The 24253-nt window shown below is 42.6% G+C and overlaps 1 protein-coding gene across 2 annotated transcripts in view; it reads right to left on the reverse strand.

The window, feature by feature from the left end:
- HNF4G (hepatocyte nuclear factor 4 gamma) overlaps nucleotides 1-24253 on the reverse strand; it is an 87243-nt gene that overhangs the window by 49948 nt on the left and 13042 nt on the right. Inside the window, exon 1 of one of the 2 annotated variants that reach the window (XM_078851500.1) lies at nucleotides 23483-23495. The exons of the other annotated variant lie outside the window; for it this stretch is intronic. The gene's annotated coding sequence lies outside the window, so the exon portion shown is untranslated. Of the gene's footprint in view, nucleotides 1-23482; nucleotides 23496-24253 lie in introns of those variants that run through there. 2 annotated transcript variants of the gene reach the window in all.

Below are 24253 nucleotides of genomic sequence, written 5' to 3' on the forward strand. Positions count from 1 at the left end.
CAACTAGGGGGGGAGCTTTTCTTGACCTGCTGCTCACAAACCAGGAAGAATTAGTAGGGGAAGCAAAAGTGGATGGGAATCTGGGAGGCAGTGACCATGAGTTGGTTGAGTTCAGGATCCTGACACAGGGAAGAAAGGTAAGCAGCAGGATACGGACCCTGGACTTCAGGAAAGCAGACTTCGACTCCCTCAGGGAACGGATGGGTAGGATCCCCTGGGGGACTAACATGAAGGGGAAAGGAGTCCAGGAGAGCTGGCTGTATTTCAAGGAATCCCTGTTGAGGTTACAGGGACAAACCATCCCGATGTGTCGAAAGAATAGTAAATATGGCAGGCGACCAGCTTGGCTTAATGGTGAAATCCTAGCGGATCTTAAACATAAAAAAGAAGCTTACAAGAAGTGTAAGGTTGGACATATGACCAGGGAAGAGTATAAAAATATTGCTCGGGCATGTAGGAATGAAATCAGGAGGGCCAAATCACACCTGGAGCTGCAGCTAGCGAGAGATGTTAAGAGTAACAAGAAGGGTTTCTTCAGGTATGCTGGCAACAAGAAGAAAGCCAAGGAAAGTGTGGGCGCCGCAATGAATGAGGGAGGCAACCTAGTGACAGAGGATGTGGAAAAAGCTAATGTACTCAATGCTTTTTTTGCCTCTGTCTTCACTAACAAGGTCAGCTCCCAGACTGCTGCGCTGGGCATCACAATATGGGGAATAGATGGCCAGCCCTCTGTGGAGAAAGAGGTGGTTAGGGACTATTTAGAAAAGCTGGACGTGCACAAGTCCATGGGGCCGGACGAGTTGCATCCGAGAGTGCTAAAGGAACTGGCGACTGTGATTGCAGAACCATTGGTCATTGTCTTTGAAAACTCGTGGCGAACGGGGGAAGTCCCAGATGACTGGAAAAAGGCTAATGTAGTGCCAATCTTTAAAAAAGGGAAGAAGGAGGATCCTGGGAACTACAGGCCAGTCAGCCTCACCTCAGTCCCCGGAAAATTCATGGAGCAGGTCCTCAAAGAATCAATCCTGAAGCACTTAGAGAAGAGGAAAGTGATCAGGAACAGTCAGCATGGATTCACCAAGGGAAGGTCATGCCTGACTAATCTAATCGCCTTCTGTGATGAGATTACTGGTTCTGTGGATGAAGGGAAAGCAGTGGATGTATTGTTTCTTGACTTTAGCAAAGCTTTTGACACGGTCTCCCACAGTATTCTTGTCAGCAAGTTAAAGAAGTACAGGCTGGATGAATGCACTATAAGGTGGGTAGAAAGTTGGCTAGATTGTTGGGCTCAACAGGTAGTGATCAATGGCTCCATGTCTAGTTGGCAGCCGGTGTCAAGTGGAGTGCCCCAGGAGTCGGTCCTGGGGCCGGTTTTGTTCAATATCTTCATAAATGATCTGGAGGATGGTATGGATTGCACTCTCAGCAAATTTGCGGATGATACTAAACTGGGAGAAGTGGGAGATATGCTGGAGGGCAGGGATAGGATACAGAGGGACCTAGACAAATTGGAGGATTGGGACAAAAGAAATCTGATGAGGTTCAATAAGGATAAGTGCAGGGTCCTGCACTTAGGACGGAAGAACCCAATGCACAGCTACAGACTAGGGACCGAATGGCTAGGCAGCAGTTCTGCGGAAAAGGACCTAGGGGTGACAGTGGATGAGAAGCTGGATATGAGTCAGCAGTGTGCCCTTGTTGTCAAGAAGGCCAATGGCATTTTGGGATGTATAAGGAGGGGCATAGCGAGCAGATCGAGGGACGTGATCGTCCCCCTCTATTCGACATTGGTGAGGCCTCATCTGGAGTACTGTGTCCAGTTTTGGGCCCCACATTACAAGAAGGATGTGGATAAATTGGAAAGAGTCCAGCGAAGGGCAACAAAAATGATTAGGGGTCTGGAACACATGACTTATGAGGAGAGGCTAAGGGAACTGGGATTGTTTAGTCTGCAGAAGAGAAAAATGAGGGGGGATTTGATAGCTACTTTCAACTACCTGAGACGTGGTTCCAGAGAGGATGGTTCTAGACTATTCTCAGTGGTAGAAGAGGACAGGACAAGGAGTAATGGTCTCAAGTTGTAGTGGGGGAGGTTTAGGTTGGATATTAGGAAAAACTTTTTCACTAGGAGGGTGGTGAAACACTGGAATACGTTGCCTAGGGAGGTGGTGGAATCTCCTTCCTTAGAAGTTTTTAAGGTCAGGCTTGACAAAGCCCTGGCTGGGATGATTTAATTGGAGATTGGTCCTGCTTTTGAGCAGGGGGTTGGACTAGATGACCTCCTGAGGTCCCTTCCAAACCTGATATTCTATGATTCTATCAATATATACTACTCTTATTCTTGAATGGATCTTGACCAGTTCTAGAGCTGGGCAAATACTAAACTAAAAAGAAATGTTGAATATGTTACTCAATATATAAGAGTTTCAAAGAAATCAAATAATATATTCACTACACACAATTCACCCAGACCTGGATTGTTTTAAAGTTAGATGGTTTCTTGATTGGAACCAACTTTCAGGCTTATAATTTCATACTATCCCTGTGCTAGAAGAGACTAAATCTTCTGAATCATCTAAATCCATCCTGGAGCACGTGACAAGATTTTATTTAATCGTTCCCAAAGCATTCCTGATAAATGTTTATTCTAAAGGTGCTTGAATATTTCTTCTGATACACTGGCTTTGGAGTTTACCATTGTTAACCTTCTTCTGATTTTTAACTTACATTTTTCCCCACTATATTTTAAATAAATTATTACTTGTTCTTCCCTTATTGATTAATAAGCATAATTAAACCCAGTTCTCATCATAACAACCTTTCACATCTCTCTTCCATCTTTTCTGGAGTAAATTTGTCCTGTTCCCTTATCATTTCCTGAAAGGTCATCCTTAGGACCTTCCAAGGGTTTTTTGTTCCTTTTCTGAGAACTCTCTAAACATGCCTGTCTCTTTCAAAATGTGGCAATCTGTACTGAGTGCAGTAAACCAACTGGTACCTAACGAGTATTCAGAACAGATTAATTATCTTAGTTGGTGAACATGTATTTATCCTTTTAATAGGTAAGCAATGACACACTACAGGCTGAGCATTAATCAGCAAATATACTTACACCTTGGGAAATCATGTGGTTCCGTAATACAGCCAACGTGTTGCAAAGCTGGTCAAAAACTATTTTGCAAAAAATCAAGTCAATTTTTCATCCAAATATTCAACTTTTCAAAGTTTTCCAACTAGCCCTACCCTGGAGTATGTTATTGTGCATATAACATGGTTTGTTGAAATAATAATTAATACTAAATAAATAATCATAATAAACCTACCCCCACTTCTCCCTGTGAGCTGAATATGTCATTCATGCAGAGCCCAGAGTAAAGTGTTGTGCATAATTTGGCACACCACCCAAGGAGGCACTGTGCTTCAAAGGAGGAGAGAATGAAAGATGGAATATGAGAATTGAAGGGGCACTGTGTGATTGGTCTTTATTTTACCGAAACGCAGGTTTCAAAGGTTTGGGAAACACTGGGCTGGTCAAAATCAATGTTCTTTTTGTCAATATTCCTTGTGTAGACACAGTTGACTTACTCTCTAACTTGCACTCTTTTGTAATAAAAATAACAATCAAGCAGGTGTTCGATCCAAAATATGGATCTAGTTTTCTTTCATAAAGAAAGAAATCTGTGACAATAGGCCAGATTCTGTGCTATGTCTTTCAGGAGATACAGACACAATGTGCCACATAGGCTGAAGTGGGATCATGTGTGTAATTCTGTCATCTTTGTCCCTCTCTAATTCTAGACTGCTCAGGAGAATCAGGTTAAAGTGGCTAAGGAGCAATCAGGAGAACCAGGACAAAGTGTATGGATAATGGAGTTGAAACATTTGATCAAAACCTAATTAAAAGCAGTCTTAAACTTAAATATAGTATTCATAACGTTAATAATGTGAATGAAATTTGACTGGCAACAAAAAAATGAAATGATTTTGTTTTGCAGCTCACTACCATAAAAGGAATTCTTTTTAAAAAGACAGTGTGCATACATACAGTAGCTTTATGTTTGCCTTCATATTTGCCCTATTAAAACCATTCACAGTTAAAATGAAATGCTGGCAACATATACCGCAGCTAATCTTAACAGCAAATATTGGCACTGGATTCTTGGGTAAGCAGATTTATTCACATAAATACTATGTAATTTTGTGAATAATAATTTGAAGTTATGTATTTACATGTGCTGCAATTTACATGGGAGTTAAAACAATAGTACTGAAGTATATATAAGAATGAGTGCTTAAAAGTTTATAGTAGGACTATTTATTTTTAACAATCTATGTGGTTGTACAATTTGGATTTATGAATATTTTATGAAGGAATCATGCTGTAAATTTTTTGCATAATGCTTTTTTAAAAGAACACAGTTTTTATCAGCATAAATGGAAAAGAGTGATATCCAGAATGTTATATAAAGTTAATATATGTACTTCTGGGCTTTCTATTCATACAAGTCTGCAGGTAAGCAGGGAAGTTCTCTAGTGTTCTGTGAATTTTTAAAACACTAATTTCATTGGTCAGCAAAGTATTATTGCCATGAATATAGGGAACTATGCCTAGATTGAAGAAAGAAATAACTGGCAATAATTTTATGTTCTGAGTTATTTCAGTCAAGATAGAAATAGACCATAAACTGTTGGAAGCCACTGTGCAAAGCACTGACTAGTCTTTAGAAAATTAATATGAAACGGAAAGAGTACTCTTTATGTCTGAAATGCAGGCCTGGTAAGGAGCATGTTATACAGGACATTCTCTCACTACAGCCATAGATACTGAAATATGAAATATAATAAAAAATAAAAATAGTGAAATTTGACATAAATTTGACTCAAGTTCTACCCAAAATTTGAGAAGAAATGTCTATGAACTGGAAGTCACTAACACATTTGTAAAAGCTGGTGTGGACAATCCTTACGGCTCAGTCTAGGATAAAGAATAAATATCTGCACCCTGGAACAAACATTTGGGAAGCCTCCACCCTAGTCTTTACAACATTACTCAATTAACTGGATGTAAAAATATCTAATGTAGATATACCCTATGAAAAGAGCCAGTCATCTTTTTCTGGACAAGCGTGGATGTTTCCTTCAAGGATAATGTATCCAGTTAATAAATTTACAATAAATATAGGAAAGGGAATTCAAAAGATTTACTGTTGGTCCAAGGCTGGTTCAGACCTATTTGAATTAAACAGGAAAGATTTTATTTTCTTACTGGGCTACAGCTCATATGTCTTTTAAACTGAGTTATTGTACAACATATCAAGTAGCAATGGAAATACCACATTGTAAAAGGCCATTTGTTCACCATGGAATTCCAGAGGAGTTAACGATAGATAATGGCCCACAATTCATTTGTGACTTATTTTAGCAATTCTCTTTTATATAGAAATTCAAGCATACCACATCAAGCTCTTGCTATGCATAAACAAATGAGTTAATTGAAAAGAATCAGTACAAATAGAAAAGCACTTGATAAAAAAGGAACTAGCATGCTTAAGATAACTCTTATATAGCACTGATTATTGCAACATATCAGTTTTATTAGGCTCTCCGCTTCACAGACGTACAGGCAGACGAACCAAAACCTTAGTGCTAAAATTTAACAAGCTTCTTGAACCAAAGACAATTAACCTTGAAGTAGTTACAAAAGAATTCTATATAATTATGATGTCAGCCATTTTGGCCAATGCCAAGGACTGAACCAGTGACCTCCAGAACTAAAAGCATAAGCAGAGACTGCTTGAGCTAGAGAGACAGTCTAGCTACTGCAGCAGACTTACATCCTGTATGGATTGGGCACAGAGGGATACACATAAACGTACAGACCAGTGGGTTATACCAGGAACTTAAAACAGAACTAGAGTGAGAAAACTGACCAAATACCCTCATAACATTTTTCCTGCTTGCACACGGAGTAGCTGGCAAAGTACTAAACAATAAGCGATATCCTCTTTACCGAGGCTGCATGTCACAACCTCCTAAGGGACAGTCTGACAGGGGGGTCAGGGAGAACACTGGCTCTCTGATTCTTGAATGCGGGCAGAATATTCCTGCAATGACAGAAGTAACACACACCCAACACTCATAATGGAGAGCATGAAGAGCAGCAACCTTGGCTCCTGGTGATGGATCCATCTCAGCAGCCAAACAAGCCATGGCACAACAAACTTTGAAACAGAAAGTGGGTATGTGACCAAAAAGCCATTGTTACAGATGTCCAGTAAAATAAGCAGAAACAATCCTCTTATCTGGATGTTTGGGTCACAAACCATGGTCTACTTCCTAGGTATCTCTCCTTCTGTGTTTCACTAATTGCCTGCATTTGTTTGTAGCTGCTATGTTGAGATGTGTAATTTTAGTTTGCTATTTTTGCATAGAAAAAAAGGCAATTGGAAGGACTTCAGTCTTGTGCTAAGAAAACTTGAAATTATTTCATACGTCACTAGCTTAAAAATTGCCTAACTTCACACTGAAGACATTTTTGTTCTCTGTGCAAACCAGTCAGACGTATGTGATGATAGCAAAACAGAAACTCTGCTGAAAATGACCTTTCTAGCTCTTTGCAAAAGCCATTAAATTTTAAATGTTTTTCTTTTCTTTTTTGTTGGCAGCAGCAGTGCAGGCTTCTCTTCACTACGCACCATCAATTGCATTAACTCACTTCCTGTAAGTGCAAGAGGATAAAATTAGGCTGTGAGCAAGGATGCCAGTTGTAAAGGTGGTTTCTCCACTAGGAACTAGATTGAGACAACAAATTAATTTCACATACTCCAAGAAGCAGCCATCAGATGGTAACAAATTTATGTGTGTCGATTATGCAAAAATTAGATAGGTGAGAAAACTAAACAGTAAAAAAGTAAATGCTTTAGATCAGTGGTTCCCAAACTTGTTCCGCCACTTGTGCAGGGAAAGCCCCTGGTGGGCCGGGCCGGTTTACCTGTCATGTCCGCAGGTTCAGCCAATCGCGGCTCCCAGTGGCTGCGGTTCGCTGCTCCAGGCCAATGGGAGCTGCTGGAAGCGGCGCGGGCTGAGGGACGTACTGGCCGCCACGGCCCTCCAGGGGCTTTCCCTGCACAAGCAGCGGAACAAGTTTGGGAACTTCTTTAGATTATGTTTTGATGTGTAAACAGGCTACCAGCTTTCTGGAGAGCATCTCAGTCTTATGACCTTTAGGCATGATCTTGTGTCTCCTGGCTTGAATATCTGTGTTTTTCTGAGCAAAATACGTCTCAAGTTCTGTATTTTCTATGTAGGTCTCCAGTGGGTATTTTTCCTTTTTACTGTCAAAATACAAAAATTTTGAATTTCTTGTCTTTTTGTTTTCAAGCAAGAGTGCATAGCAGACCAACATTAGCACAAACTAAACATTTGTTTCAGCAACGTATAAGTCATAAAAATATGCAAGACAGAGGAGTGTTGGTTGGTTCTGAGAACTGGTAATGGAGTATGGGGATCACTTGTTTGATTTCAACCCATGTCAGTAGTGACTAAAGTTCGGTGCTGGACAAACTGCGTCCCATCAGGGTATTCTACTGGCTGACTACAAGGCAGTTTGTTTACATTGACCAGCCGCAGGCACGGCTGCCCACAGCTCCCAGTGACACGGTTCACCATTCCTGGCCAATGGGAGATACGGAAACAGTGGCCAACACGTCCCTGCAGCCTGCGCCACTTCCCGCAGCTCTCATTAGCTAGGAACGGCGAACCGTGGCCACTAGGAGCTGCAGGCGGCCATGCCTGCGGCTGGTCAATATAAACAAATTGTCTCGCGGCCCGCCAGCAGATTACCCTGATGGGCCGCATATGGCCCATGGGCCACAGGTTGCCCACCACTGGGTTAGACAAACACCAGTTAGGAATAGTCGAGGTACACATGGTCCTGCCTCAGTATTGGAGGGACATACTAGAACGTCCCTTTTAGCCCAACAGTTCTATGATTCTAGACCCTTTGCTGAGCTGCAGCAATTTCATGGTTTTCAGGCTGGTTTCCTGTTAGAGGAGAAATTAATTACATGGAATCTGGGTATTTTCTTAGTATAATTTTATTTATTTATATATACACACAGCAGTCTTGGAACAGAGATGGTCCCTCTCAGCCCCAACAGCAAAGGCCAATTCTCAGGAACTGTCCCTAAAATTGACTTTATCTAGAGATATTAAGGCAGAGTTTCAACTACCTCGTTGTTTGCAACAGCTTCCCTTAATGTAATATGCATCACAAATCTAACAACAATACAGCATTTCTTCAAAGACTGAACACTGCTTGCACCCCAAGAAAAATAACTTGTAAGATGTTATGTAACAGTGCCATCTGGTGACTCCACACCAGAACAATATCACAGGTGGTTTCAATATTAAGGTAGGGTGCACAGGTAGATCGTGTGTCAGCGCTTGTAAGTGTCATAACAATCTTGAAGACTGAATTATAATTTTATTTTAAAAACTGGTATAAGGAAAGTGATTTATTTTGAGATTAAAACTATTTTATGTAATAAATTCATGCAGTATTTTTATATTCAAGATTGCATGAGGAAGAGACAGTAGCCTTGACTGGCTGAAGATTTATGAGTGCTTTAGACAGCATAGCTACTTTTATGGCTGAGAATGTAATAGATCCTAAGCAAACACTGATAAGTCCTCTATTCTTCTGAGAAGTTTCCACCCACACAAGTATCCTGTCATTGGAAAGCCCCACTGTTCTGATAAGAATGAAGACAAGCTAACTGTGGAAAACAGTTTTGCTTTTAAAGTCAGTTGAAAAGAGAGAAACATTCATCATATTAAAGGCTCTTTGGGATAAAGCCTGTGTCTTCCTGTATGTTTGAATAATGGCCAGCATAGTGAGTGCCACCACAATACAAAAAAATACATTTTTAAGATAAAGTTGTAAAGAAAATTATCAAACCATAGAGTAAAATCCTGCTTTCAAAATGTTTATTCATATCTAATAAAACCAGTGCACTTTCATAAAGAAAACCTAAGTTTATAGTAAATTGTTATGGTCAATTGACCAGTTGCTAACAAAATACTGAGAAAATATTGGATGACCCAACCTAAACTATAGCAGTTTGTGTTTGACAGCACAACCTAATAACAGTAGAAAGACTCACAGAAATTATCAGGGCTGTTTGTGTCTCTGATGTTTGTACAGGATACCAATAACAAAGTGTTTCACTAGCCGCTTAATAAAAATACTGCCGTAATCAAGTTATAAATCTCCTATAATGATCACTACTTTCACTCATACTAAATATGTTTCATCACCCAGTTGTGATACTCAGGAACTAACTCAGGATCTAATTAACTTCTACAATGGCATGATTTTCAAGGAAGAAACTTGGCTGTCTTGCTTAACGATAGGCGAGAGACAAAGTGGATGAAGTAATATCTTGTATTTTACCAACTTCTGTGGGTGGAAGAGACAAGCTTCCGAGCATCATAGATCTCAACTTCAGGTCTGGAGAAGGAAACCAGAGTGTTCAAGCTAAATACAAGCTTGACTGTTAAGCAAAAAAGGGTTCACACATGTTGTAGAAGACCACTTAAAATGTTGGAGGCGAGCACCTCAGTCATAGAACAATGGAAGGTTAGTAGGCAGCAAGGTGTGTTACAGGTTCTTGTAATGGGCTATAAAACCTGTGTATCTGTAAAGTCCATGTTTTTTAGTGTCCAGCAAAGTTATGAATTTAAGTTCCCAGGCCTGTCTTTTGAAGATGTCATACGATGAGATAAATCACCTGTTGTGATAGTTATGTATAGGACCCATGGAACTTGAAAGGTGGAGGGTACTGATCATTGTAGCAGTGAAGATATGTCTGCAGGTTTTGCATCTGTTGTTCTGGCGGGGTCTGGTGCTGCTTCAGAGTTGGCGTGTTCTGCTCTGTGGGGAACTTGCTTCTGATGATGAACTTGGTGAGACTGAGGGTCAGGGGGGTTGTTTGAAGGCCAGAAGAGGGGGTTCAGGAAAGATTTATTTCAGGATGTGGTTCCTATCAAGTATAGATTGTAATTGTTTGATGATACCACGCATGGGTTCCAGTGTGGGGCGGTAGATGACAACCAGTGGTGTGTATTTGGTGTCTGTGGTATTTTTTTTTCTTGAAGCAGGTTCTCTTGGGGTATTTAAGTGGCCCATTCTATGATATAATCTATTTCTTTAGTGGAGCATCCTTGTTTGCTGAAGGCAGTCTTCCATGTGTTGAGATGTGTATCCTAGACTTTTTCTTTGGAACATATTCTATGGCATCTGAGCACCAAGCTGTATATAACAGATCTCTTGGTGGTTACTGGTGGTGTGGTGATCCAGGGGTTTCTGGTACATAGTTGTCAGTAGGGGTCCATTGTTGAAGCTTATTGTTGTGTCCCAGAAGTTGATGCAGGTGAAAGTGTTCTAGGGAGAGAGTTGGATGGATGCATGGTGGTTGTTGAAGTTATGGTGGAAATCTATGAGGGAGTTTAGGTCATCTGTTCAGAGGATGAAAATATCACCGATGTTTCAGATATATATAATCTATTGCTTAACTATATAACAGATAAATACGTGTCCATTGTGGACTCAAAACAGTCATTTCCTGTCAGATACATAGTGGGCAGATATCAAAATCAGAAAAACAGATCATCGTGTGGTACCTGTCACAGCAAAGAGCAAGGATTCAGTAAGAAGTCACCAGAGATCCCGAAATCTGCAACGCCCAGTAAATTATTATGGACATTGTGGTGGCCACATTGGACCAGGCCGATATCAGAAGATCTGGAGTATACAGACCTCCAAAAATATGTATAAGCCTCATCTAATATATTTAAAAAACATCTAAGCACCAGCTTTTCCTGAGGAGAGGCACTTGTCCTTGTCATGGCCAACAGATTAACTCCCAATTTTGAGTGTTCATATCCAACCATATGATTTGCTACGTGACCAAATGAGTTAGAACAATTTTCAAAATCTCTCATTTCCCAAACTGTCATTAGTTAACTCGGATTTTGAAAAATCCAATCCCACTCTGGCATAAGAACACAAATGTGAAATGTGAGGCAGATTCTATTTTTTTTTTTTTTTTTTGGTAAATAAAGGAGGGGAGGGGCTGTGAAAGTCAGGCTTGCAATGGAAATCTTAATTTTGCAAATAGTACCATCACTCACTAAAGTTCTTTGAGGCAGGAACTGCCTTTTCATTCAGTGTATACATAGATTCTTGACTGGAGTCTCGAGACACTAGTGTAAAACAAATAAAGAAAGAATAACAACAGCCCCATTCTGTGCTGCTCCAAGTTCTGTTTGGTGTATGGTGGAAGGAGAAAGCAGCAGTCAAGTCCAGTCAAATTACCCAGTGTAAGTGGTGCTTAATTTGTAATGAAAGAGGTGCCGGGGCTCAAGCAATTTTTTTACTTTCATAACTAAGGCTATGATTTAGTCACAGAGGTCATGGCAGTCATGGATTCCGTGACTTTACCAGACTTCTGTGACTTCTTTGGCTTCAGCTGTGTGCCCCCCTTGCAGCTTCACAGGGCCATCCCTCCTCACCCCTCTACCGCCGTTCCCACCGGTTGCTGACGGGGCTTGGCGGGAGCTGCAGTCAGGGTTGAGCACCTGTCATAAATATAAAGGGAAGGGTAAACCCCTTTGAAATCCCTCCTGGCCAGGGGAAAGCTCCTCTCACCTGTAAAGGGTTAAGAAGCTAAAGGTAACCTCGCTGGCACCTGACCAAAATGACCAATGGGGAGACAAGATACTTTCAAAAGCTGGGAGGAGGGAGAGAAACAAAGGGTCTGGGTCTGTCTGTAGTCGTTTTGGCCAGGGACAGAACAGGAATGGAGTCTTAGAACTTTTAGTAAGTAATCTAGCTAGGTATGTGTTAGATGATGATTTCTTTAAATGGCTGAGAAAAGAATTGTGCTGAATAGAATAACTATTTCTGTCTGTGTATCTTTTTTGTAACTTAAGGTTTTGCCTAGAGGGGTTCTCTATGTTTTTGAATCTAATTACCCTGTAAGATATCTACCATCCTGATTTTACAGGGGGGATTTCTTTATTTCTATTTACTTCTATTTTTTATTAAAAGTCTTCTTGTAAAACACTGAATGCTTTTTCATTGTTTTCAGATCCAAGGGTTTGGGTCTGTGGTCACCTATGCAAATTGGTGAGGCTTTTTACCAAACCTTGTCCAGGAAGTGGGGTGCACGGTTTTGGGAAGTATTTGGGGGGAAGGACGCGTCCAAACAGCTCTTCCCCAGTAACCAGTATTAGTTTGGTGGTGGTAGCGGCCAGTCCAAGGATAACGGGGGTAATATTTTGTACCTTGGGGAAGTTTTGACCTAAGCTGGTAAAGATAAGCTTAGGAGGTTTTTCATGCAGGTCCCCACATCTGTACCCTAGAGTTCAGAGTGGGGGAGGAACCGTGACATGGTGGCACAGTGGTGGGATTAACCTGAAATCATTTTGAGATCCAGTTGAGATTTTTTGAACTAGAAATACAGATTTTAAAAAGGAATTTTTAGGAAGTCCAGAAAGCAGCTTTGAAACTGAAAGCAGCTTGGTTTCTCTCTGCTTTGTGGCCAAGCAGAGACAAAAGGGGATTATCTTGTGAATTGCAGGTTTTCTTTGCCTGGAGGCAGGGTACTTAACTCCTGCAGGGAAATTCACAGTCTTCCAACCCAGAGGTTTTTTTTTCTTTTCTTCCTAAAAGTAAATAGGGGGTGTGTGCTCTACCCATTTGCCTGGAGACAAAAGTGGCAGGGTTTTTTTTAGGATTTTGATTTTTTTTTGTTTTACAAGGAGCACAGGTTTGAAAAGAATTTTTTTTTTCTTTGGGCTGGGTAAGCAGGTTTCCAAGTAGTTGGAGGTTTTTTGCTTTAATTTGGGCCCAGAGCAGAGACAAGGGAATTCTCTTTTTCTGTAGGCTGACAATCACTATCAGAGAATAGGTATTCTATTCCAGCACAGCAAAATTTTACAGCCAAGTTTTGTTTGTTTATTTCTAAACCTCGGGTGTAAAGTTAGTTAAAAACAGAGAAGTTAGAATGGCCAAATCCTCGGCTCGACTACAGCTGGAATTAGCCAAATTTCAGGCTGAGGAAAAACAAAGGGAACATGAAAGACAGATAGAACTCATGCGGCTGGAGAAGGAGGTACAGGAGGCTGCCCACAAGAGGGAAATGGAGGCAAGGAAGCATGTGGAGGAGATGGAGAGGATAAAGGCCCAGCAGAATATACCAACAAACCCTAGCAATCCTTCTCCAGGTACCACTTCCCATCCCAGAAAGTTCCCCACCTACAAGGCAGGTGATGATACTGAGGCCTTCTTAGAAAACTTCGAAAGGGCCTGCCTTGGGTACAACATCTCTACTGACCAATACATGGTAGAGCTGAGGCCGCAGCTCAGTGGACCCTTAGCTGAGGTGGCAGCTGAAATGCCTAAAGAACATATGAACAAGTATGAACTGTTTAAATCCAAGGCGAGAGTCAGAATGGGAATAACACCCGAGCAGTCTCGTCGAAGGTTCCGAGCCCTAAGGTGGAAACCAGACATGTCATTTACCCGACATGCCTACCACATTGTGAAACATTGGGATGCCTGGATATCAGGAGCAAGTGTTGAATCTCCAGTAAATTTGCCCTTCCTAATGCAAATGGAACAATTCTTAGAGGGTGTTCCTGAGGAAATAGAAAGATACATCCTAGATGGGAAACCCAAAACTGTAATCGAGGCAGGAGAGATTGGAGCCAGATGGGTGGAGGTGGCAGAGAAGAAGAAAACTGGTCGCAGTTGGAGCGGAGACCAGAAGGGACCACCCCAGACCACACCCTATTACCGGGGGCCGCCCAAAGCCCCACCTACCTCCCAAAGAACCCTCCAGACCCCTTATCGTCCCACCACCCCGTTCTCCAGCAACCCACCTCGCCCCGGTGACCCGTCAGCTGGACGATGTTTTAAATGTAACGAGCTGGGGCATGTAAAGGCCAACTGCCCCAAGAACCCCAACAGATTACAGTTCATTGCACCGGAATCACACCAGAGGTCCACAGGCCCAGATACCTCCCAGATACCCTTGGAGCGGAGGGAAACTGTGAGTGTGGGCGGGAAGAAGGTCACCGCGTGGAGGGACACCGGAGCACAAGTGTCAGCTATCCATGCTTCCTTAGTGGACCCCAATTTAATCAACCCAGAGATCCAAGTGACGATTCAACCCTTCAAGTCCAACTCTTTCAATTTGCCTACAGCCAAGTTGCCTGTCCAGTACAAGGGCTGGTCAGGAATGTGGACTTTTGCAGTCTATGATGATTATCCCATCCCCATGCTGTTGGGGGAAGACTTGGCCAATCACGTGAAGCAGGCCAAAGGGTGGGAACGGTCACCCGCAGCCAGGCTAAACAAGCCGTGGGGCCTAGCTCTGTTCCGGAAACTTCTATCAGGGCCCGGTCAGAGGTGATGGACCCGGACCCCAGGCCAATGTCTGCAACAGCAGTAGTGGATCCAGTCCCAGAGACCCAGACGGAACCAGTCCCAGAACCGGAACCAGCCAAACAACCAACACCAGACCCCGTGCCAGCACTGAATCCAGTACTTGCAACCTCAACACCAGAGGGCCCCACCGAACCTGAACTGGCAGCAGCCGATAACCCTACACAAGAGGCTCAGCCGGAGCCTGAATCCCAACATAGTGCACCAGCGGAGAGCGGTTCACAGTCAACAGAAACAGCTCCATCCCCTATATCGCTTCCAGAGGGACCAAGCCTATGTCCCCAATCCAATGAGGAACTGATGTCTCCAGCATCAAGGGAACAGTTCCAGACCGAACAGGAAGCAGATGAAAGCCTCCAGAGAGCGTGGACGGCGGCACGGAGCAACCCACCACCTCTCAGCTCTTCTAATCGATCCAGGTTTGTTGTAGAAAGAGGACTTTTATACAAGGAAACTCTTTCTGGGGGACACCAGGAAGACTGGCATCCTCAGAGACAGTTGGTAGTTCCAACTAAATACCGGGCCAAGCTCTTGAGCTTAGCCCATGATCACCCTAGTGGCCATGCTGGGGTGAACAGGACCAAAGACCGTTTGGGGGGGTCATTCCACTGGGAGGGAATGGGCAAGGATGTTTCTACCTATGTCCAGTCTTGTGAGGTGTGCCAAAGAGTGGGAAAACCCCAAGACCAGGTCAAAGCTCCTCTCCAGCCACTCCCCATCATTGAAGTTCCATTTCAGCGAGTAGCTGTGGATATTCTGGGTCCTTTTCCGAAAAAGACACCCAGAGGAAAGCAGTACATACTGACTTTCATGGATTTTGCCACCCGATGGCCGGAAGCAGTAGCTCTAAGCAACACCAGGGCTAAAAGTGTGTGCCAGGCACTAGCAGACATTTTTGCCAGGGTAGGTTGGCCCTCCGACATCCTCACAGATGCAGGGACTAATTTCCTGGCAGGAACTATGAAAAACCTTTGGGAAGCTCATGGGGTAAATCACTTGGTTGCCACTCCTTACCATCATCCAACAAATGGCATGGTGGAGAAGTTTAATGGAACTTTGGGGGCCATGATACGTAAATTCGTAAATGAGCACTCCAATGATTGGGACCTAGTATTGCAGCGGTTGCTCTTTGCCTACAGAGCTGTACCACATCCCAGTTTAGGGTTTTCCCCATTTGAACTTGTATATGGCCGTGAGGTTAAGGGGCCATTGCAGTTGGTGAAGCAGCAATGGGAGGGATTTACACCTTCTCCAGGAACTAACATTCTGGACTTTGTAACCAACCTACAAAACACCCTCCGAACCTCTTTAGCCCTTGCTAGAGAAAATTTACAGGATGCTCAAAAAGAGCAAAAAGCCTGGTATGATAAACATGCCAGAGAGCGTTCCTTCAAAGTAGGAGACCAGGTCATGGTCTTAAAGGCGCTCCAGGCCCATAAAATGGAAGCATCGTGGGAAGGGCCATTCGTGGTCCAGGAGCGCCTGGGAGCTGTTAATTATCTCATAGCATTCCCCACCTCCAACCGAAAGCCTAAGGTATATCATATTAATTCTCTAAAGCCCTTTTATTCCAGAGAATTAAAGGTTTGTCAGTTTACAGCCCAGGGAGGAGACGACGCTGAGTGGTCTGAAGGTGTCTATTACGAAGGGAAATGTGGTGGTGGTGTGGAAGAGGTGAACCTCTCCATGACCCTTGGGCGTATGCAGCGACAGCAGATCCAGGAGCTGTGCACTAGCTACGCGCCAACGTTCTCAGCCACCCCAGGACTGACTGAACGGGCATACCACTCCATTGACACAGGTAATGCTCACCCAATTAGGGTCCACCCTTACCGGGTGTCTCCTCAAGCTAAAACTGCTATAGAACGGGAGATCCAGGATATGTTACAGATGGGTGTAATCCACCCCTCTGAAAGTGCATGGGCATCTCCAGTGGTTCTAGTTCCCAAACCAGATGGGGAAATACGTTTTTGCGTGGACTACCGTAAGCTAAATGCTGTAACTCGCCCAGACAACTATCCAATGCCACGCACTGATGAACTATTAGAGAAACTGGGACGGGCCCAGTTCATCTCTACCTTGGACTTAACCAAGGGGTACTGGCAGGTACCGCTAGATGAATCTGCCAAGGAAAGGTCAGCCTTCATCACACATCTCGGGCTGTATGAATTTAATGTACTCCCTTTCGGGCTGCGAAATGCACCCGCCACTTTCCAAAGACTTGTAGATGGTCTCCTAGCGGGATTAGGAGAATATGCAGTCGCCTACCTTGACGATGTGGCCATATTTTCGGATTCCTGGGCAGACCACCTGGAACATCTACAAAAAGTCCTTGAGCGCATAAGGGAGGCAGGACTAACTGTTAAGGCTAAGAAGTGTCAAATAGGCCTAAACAGAGTGACTTACCTTGGACACCAGGTGGGTCAAGGAACTATCAGCCCCCTACAGGCCAAAGTGGATGCTATCCAAAAGTGGCCTGTCCCAAAGTCAAAGAAACAGGTTCAATCCTTCTTAGGCTTGGCCGGTTATTACAGACGATTTGTACCGCACTACAGCCAAATCGCTGCCCCACTGACAGACCTAACCAAAAAGAAACAGCCAAATGCTGTTCAGTGGACCGGAAAGTGTCAGAAGGCCTTTAACAAGCTTAAAGCGACACTCATGTCTGACCCTGTACTAAGGGCCCCAGACTTTGACAAACCGTTCCTAGTAACCACAGATGCATCCGAGCGTGGTGTGGGAGCAGTTTTAATGCAGAAAGGACCTGATCAAGAATTCCACCCTGTAGTGTTTCTCAGCAAAAAACTGTCTGAGAGGGAAAGCAACTGGTCAGTCACTGAAAAAGAATGTTATGCCATTGTCTACGCTCTGGAAAAGCTACGCCCATATGTTTGGGGACGGCGTTTCCACCTGCAAACCGACCATGCTGCACTAAAGTGGCTTCACACCGTCAAAGAAACTAACAAAAAACTTCTTCGGTGGAGTTTAGCTCTCCAAGATTTTGATTTCGACATCCAACACATCTCAGGAGCTTCTAACAAAGTGGCTGATGCACTCTCCCGTGAAAGTTTCCCAGAAACAACTGGTTAAAATCATCCTTGAGATGTGGAAAATATTGTTAGTCTTTATGTACTTGGTAGTATATTTAGAGATGCATGTGTCTTATTAACTCTGTTTTTCCTAGAGCTCCAGGAAGAAATCCCAGCCAGTGTTTCACCCTAGCTGAGATTTGGGGGGCGTGTCATAAATATAAAGGGAAGGGTAAACCCCTTTGAAATCCCTCCTGGCCAGGGGAAAGCTCCTCTCACCTGTAAAGGGTTAAGAAGCTAAAGGTAACCTCGCTGGCACCTGACCAAAATGACCAATGGGGAGACAAGATACTTTCAAAAGCTGGGAGGAGGGAGAGAAACAAAGGGTCTGGGTCTGTCTGTAGTCGTTTTGGCCAGGGACAGAACAGGAATGGAGTCTTAGAACTTTTAGTAAGTAATCTAGCTAGGTATGTGTTAGATGATGATTTCTTTAAATGGCTGAGAAAAGAATTGTGCTGAATAGAATAACTATTTCTGTCTGTGTATCTTTTTTGTAACTTAAGGTTTTGCCTAGAGGGGTTCTCTATGTTTTTGAATCTAATTACCCTGTAAGATATCTACCATCCTGATTTTACAGGGGGGATTTCTTTATTTCTATTTACTTCTATTTTTTATTAAAAGTCTTCTTGTAAAACACTGAATGCTTTTTCATTGTTTTCAGATCCAAGGGTTTGGGTCTGTGGTCACCTATGCAAATTGGTGAGGCTTTTTACCAAACCTTGTCCAGGAAGTGGGGTGCACGGTTTTGGGAAGTATTTGGGGGGAAGGACGCGTCCAAACAGCTCTTCCCCAGTAACCAGTATTAGTTTGGTGGTGGTAGCGGCCAGTCCAAGGATAACGGGGGTAATATTTTGTACCTTGGGGAAGTTTTGACCTAAGCTGGTAAAGATAAGCTTAGGAGGTTTTTCATGCAGGTCCCCACATCTGTACCCTAGAGTTCAGAGTGGGGGAGGAACCGTGACAGCACCCGTGTCCCGCAGCTGCAGAGCTGGGGCTATGCACCCTCCATAGAGCAGGGCTCGGCCTTTTAGTCCCCCTCCGCCCCATGGGACTCCAGCTTTCATTCCGCCCCCCACCCCCACCTAAACATGGTTACATAGACATGGTTACATAGGGAACTGAAGAAGGAAATACAAGTGAATTTAAAAATTAAACAGAACAAAATCAAAAAGTACAACTCTTTTGGGGTATAAACCATTGGAATAACTTAGTAGAAAAACAGTTGCCATCAACAAAGTCTTTTTCCTCAAAAATTAAACTTTATGGGTCTGATCTTAAGCCCAAAGTCAATGAGAATCTTTCCATGGACTTCAGTAGGCTTTGGATCAAGCCTTGAAACAAGACTCCCCATTTTAGGATTCAGGCCAATCTTGGGAGCCTGAGGTGAAGCCCAACATTCCCAAAGGTATTCTCCCTCTGTCCCCAAGCCATCACACTTACAGCTTCTCCCTGAGTACTTGAGCAAGAGGAGGAGGAAGTTGGACTGAAGTTAATCCCTTGCTAACTGACAACTAAGTAGCTCCCCTGCTCCCAGTCACACTGGAGTGGGGATAGATAGCTAACTTTGAGACGTGCAAGCTCTGTCAGCCTTTCTGGCTATTTTAGCTCAATATGGTATGTCGGTGTCAGTACTGGAGCACAGCAATGTTTACTCCAAGCTGACTTTATTCTTCTAGTCACAAACAGGTACTTGAAATTGCTAAGATCAGTCACAATTTGCCTCAGTGATTCCAAAGGGTAAAGGAAGAAAAATAAATACATTATTATTCTCATTAAAAAACTAGCAAGAGACATTGATTTCTCAGTGTATTCCTGATTTTTATGTGCATTCCAACATCAAAAACTGTTCTGATGGCAAAGTCCCATAGTAAATAAACGAAATATATATATTTAAAATATATATATAAATATATATACACACACACATTTAAGGAAGCAAATATATATATATATATATACATATATATATATATATATATATATATATATATATATATACACACATACACACACACACACACACACTTGTCTGTACACACATTGAATACTAGTTTTATTTTCATTGGGCTGAGGATCACAAAACTGCAGATTCTTAAGCACAAAATAATGAAAGAAAGGGTGACAAATATTTATTTCTATTTTCATCAAGTTTTATAATGTTTATGCTTTCTACATCAGCTATTGCAGTTCAAGCTAAAGCTAGTTCAGAAAAAAAAAAATCCCTACCTCATTTCCCTGAGAACCTAGTTATTTTATCTACCTCAACAACCAAGCCACTCTACCTTGCCATTTCAATTTTCACATATTTTCTTTGTGTATTAGTTTGATGATTCAGTTAAATCTCATCTCTTCAGCCCACTGCCATAAGTTGCTGTCCAGAACAAAGCTCTCTCTCAAATTCAATCTCAAACAAAATGAAAAAGAAAAAATCACAAATGAGACAGTGGACCACAACCAATCCTGGGATCTAGAGGAGGATTATGCCATCTTTGCCATTGCTGAGTGGGAAAGTGTTCATCAAAACCAGACATTCTGAGGAACAGTGTGGCATCAATGCTAGTTGCAACTTGGCATAGTTGAACAATGCTGCTTGCCATAAAATCTGCAAAGAGCAATTTCCAGCTGAGATAGACATAGGACGGGTCCTTTTAACTTGATCAGGTGAGGAAGCATCCTTTTGCTCACCTGGCAAAACTGTTGCCATTGGACCATGATTATCACTAGTGGTAATTGTTTGTATTATGGTAACATTGAGAGTCCAGAGCCCTGTTGTGCTAGCCTGAGTTTTGTTTGTTATAAAGTGCATCAGCTACAAAACAACTCCAGTAACCAGAAAGCCAGTAAAAAGCATTCACTCTTAGGACTTGCTCATGTGGGTTTCCCTTAAAGAAGAATCTTATGGTTAGCTGTAAACCACTAAAAATAAAACACTTATGTGCCAAAAACTTTTATGTACTGGATGTGTGCCACTGCATGTGTACATGCTTAAGAAGTTTTGAGCAAAGGATCCATTAAAGCCCACATTACAATTAGTAAATATTTTATCTGACAGTGGTGCCTGCCATGAAGTACAGTAAAGGTCAAGTTGCTGACTCTACACCAGCGTTTCTCAACAACTGCTCCATGGACCTCCTTGCCAGTCCCTGATATTTCCCTGACACAGAATATTAATATTTAAAATATTTTTGTATGTACCCCTTCAGCCAGGTGGAGCCGGCAGCAACCAGGGCTAGGTTCAATATCTAGGAGTTCTTTTTCAACAATACAACACAGAACTGGCTCGAGCCCCCACCCAGTACCCTGGGAAAATTACACACCACCCCTGGGCGCCTCTGAGAGGCAATACATCCCCACTCGCAAGAACAGAGTCTGAGTGTAGAAAAGAAACTTTTAATGAAAGAAGGGAAGGCACCTGACATTAATTAGGGAAAATGCCACAAGAAGGATTCATAATCATAAAACTGTGAGCAGGACACCCACCCCAAAGTGTGGGGAGCAGTGCCTTCTGCCCCATGTTCTTGAGTTCTACCACCAAAAATTCCTTATCTGTGCTCCCCCTGCTCCCTCACTACACCCCACTCACAGTGGTTGTCCTTGGGCAGTGAGGACCCAGGGTTCAGAGGTACATCTGTGTGAGTTCACTTCCCACCTGGGGAAGAAGGCACATTGCTGCTCCACCATCTGAGCACTTGCTCTGGCTGGCCACCCTGCCAGCTGTGGTTCCTCTCATTTGGGACAGGTTACACATAGTTCTGTTCCCCTTTTATTCATACAATAAAGACAACAACATTGATAACATTTCACTACCACGGCATTTAGTACTTAAGTGATTTGTAACCCAACACCAGCCAAAGCTGATCACTTTGAGCAACACCACTCTATCTTCCGGATATCATGGCAGAGTAGGTGTGTTCATGTAAATATAGTTTGCTCCTGAAGTCTCTCCCCCTCCCAGCTAGCTATCAAGGTTCATTCAGACCATCCTTACATGTACTTATATTTTTCATCACAGTACTGATTCAATTATTTCTGAACATTAAAAAATAATAAATAAGTAAATGAACAAACCAACTGGGTTGACATCAGTTGCCATGGTGCTGATATGCAAAGCATGTGCACATGCATTTGTTGGAAGGAAGTAGTTAACAGAAAGTGAAATTTAAGTTCTAGTAAAACTTTTACCTCAGCTAAACCAAATAATGTCATTGTCAAAGCAGTTAACTCTGGATTGATTTTTTGGAACTAACGAAAGTTCAGAAAAACATAATAGAGATGCGAGTGACTCCAAACATGATAAGGAAGAAGGGTTAGAAAAGAAAAGGAAACGTTCGGCCTTCAGTCAATGATATGATTCATCTTAAGTATGGGTTTGTTGCAAGTGAGGATGGAGAATGCGTAAAAACCCTCTGTGTTGTATGTGGCATGACTCTGAGCAACAGTGCTATGAAACTTTCAAAAATGATTCGACACCTTGAAAAAAAGCATCTAAATTTAAAAGAAAAGCCAGTGGAATTCTTCCAATGAAAGTGGGATGAAGTGAAGGGGCAAAAGAAACTACTACACACTGCCGTAACATCAAATGAAGGAATGTTAAAAGCATCATATCTGCTGTCCCTACACACAGCTAAATGTGAGCTGTCATTTAGAGTTGGTGAAGAACTAATTGTGCCTTCAGTAATAGATGCCCATCACCAAGTCTTGGGTGATTCAGCTGCCAAAAACGTGAGTTGAATTCCACTGTCAAATGATACTGTCTCATGTCAAATCACTGATATTGCAGAAGACATCGAAGCTCACTTGATAGAAAGGGTGAGAATGTCAAGCTCATTCGCAATTTAGTTAGAAAAGTCCATTGACTTATCCAACACAGCGTTTCTTGTTGCCTATGAATGCACATTTCACAAAGATCTACTCTGTTGTGAAAAACTGCTAGAAAACACAACAGGTGCTGAAATCTTCTGGATCCTAAACAAGTAGGTGACAGGACCTGGATTTCAGTGGGACTGCTGCGCTAGAATTTGCACTGACAGAGCGACCGCAATGACACGTAGACATTCAGGTTTAGTGGCGAGAGTGATGGAACACTGCTTCATTCCTCAAAAGATCTTGGCAGCCAAGAAATTGTCTTAAGAGCTTAATGACGTCCTCTGTATGGTTGTTAAAATTGTGAATTTTGTGAAAGCGAATTGACTCAATTCTCACATCTTTGCTACAATGTGTGAAGAGATGGGGTCCAAATACCATTACTTACTCTTACACGTTGAAGTGCAGTGGTTATCCCATGGCAAAATATTAAATCGAGTGTATGAACTGCAATGTGAACTGGAAGCCTTTCTGTCTCAAAAGAAGTCTCCTCCGGCAGCATACTTTTAGGACTTACAACGGCTCGCCAAGCTTGCATATTTGGCAGATATATTTGATCACTTCAATCAGCTCAATCTCTCTATACAGGAAAGTATGTCAAGTGTCTTTGTATTGGCTGACAAGATCACGGCCTCTAAAAAAAAAAAAGCTCAAAGTCTGGAAAGAGAGAGTGGGGTGCAACTGTTATGACACGTTCCCATCTTTTGCATTTCTGGCTATTGATGACAGTAAAGATGTGGATCTGCCTCTCCTACATGAAATAATTGCATCCCATCTAAAATCAATGCTTCAAAAGTTCAAGGACTATTTCCCATCAGACTCTGATCCATGGAAAGGAAAGCAATGGGCTTGTGATCCATTCTCCTCTCTAGAAACTGAGACCTCTCTGTCACCATCATTGGAGGACAAGTTACTGGAACTGTCAAGGGATGAGGGTCTGAAGTTACAGTTTCACAAAGTGACTATCTATTTTCTGGCTCAAAGTCAGAAGTGAATACCCGCAACTCAGTGAACTCACTGTCAAAACTTTGCTCCTGTTCCGCTCCACATATCTCTCTGAAATTGGATTTTCAGTGATGACTGCAACAAAAACAAAATACCGCAAATGGTTGAGCATTGGAAAGACGCTCCAAGTATCCTTCTGAAACATTCATCCCAAGATTGAAAGACTTGTGTCTATAAGACAGGCACAAATATCTCATTAACAGAATGGTGAGTGACCCCATCTGATTTTTTATTATTTTTTAAAATTAAATCAACTGAATTATCTCTAATGTACAAAATGAGATATACAGTTCTGAGATATACAAAATTATTGGTACCCTTCATTTGAAACAATGTTTAAAAATCAGGTTAACGATTTCATATCACAAAACTGGTTGAACTGGACTTTATTTTAAAAAATAAACAGAACTGGAATAGTGGTCCTGTGTTGGTAAGCAAGTAAGAAATGCCTTACATACAGATAGTACCAAAAAATAAATGCCTGCCCCCTCCACCTGCCACTCCAGTTGGGGAGTGGGGGGAAGTCCCCGCACCCCAAACCCACTCCCCAGCAGGACTGCTGGGTGGGTGGGGGAAGCCCCCGCGCCCCAACCCAGCTCTCTGGCAGGAGTGTTGGGGGGACTTCAGGCAGAAGCAGTGGGGAGGGACCCCCACTTGCTCTTGCCCAGGGCCCCACAAATCAGTAATCTGCCTTTGCCTATGTACCTTGTTTCTTCTGATCATTATCTTACTAACTTCTCTTGGGCATTTCAACTGCAGCCATCAATGCTCTCCCTATAATTTT

This window comes from Lepidochelys kempii, chromosome 2 (genome assembly GCF_965140285.1).
Source record: "Lepidochelys kempii isolate rLepKem1 chromosome 2, rLepKem1.hap1, whole genome shotgun sequence".
Lineage (NCBI taxonomy): Eukaryota > Metazoa > Chordata > Testudines > Cheloniidae > Lepidochelys > Lepidochelys kempii.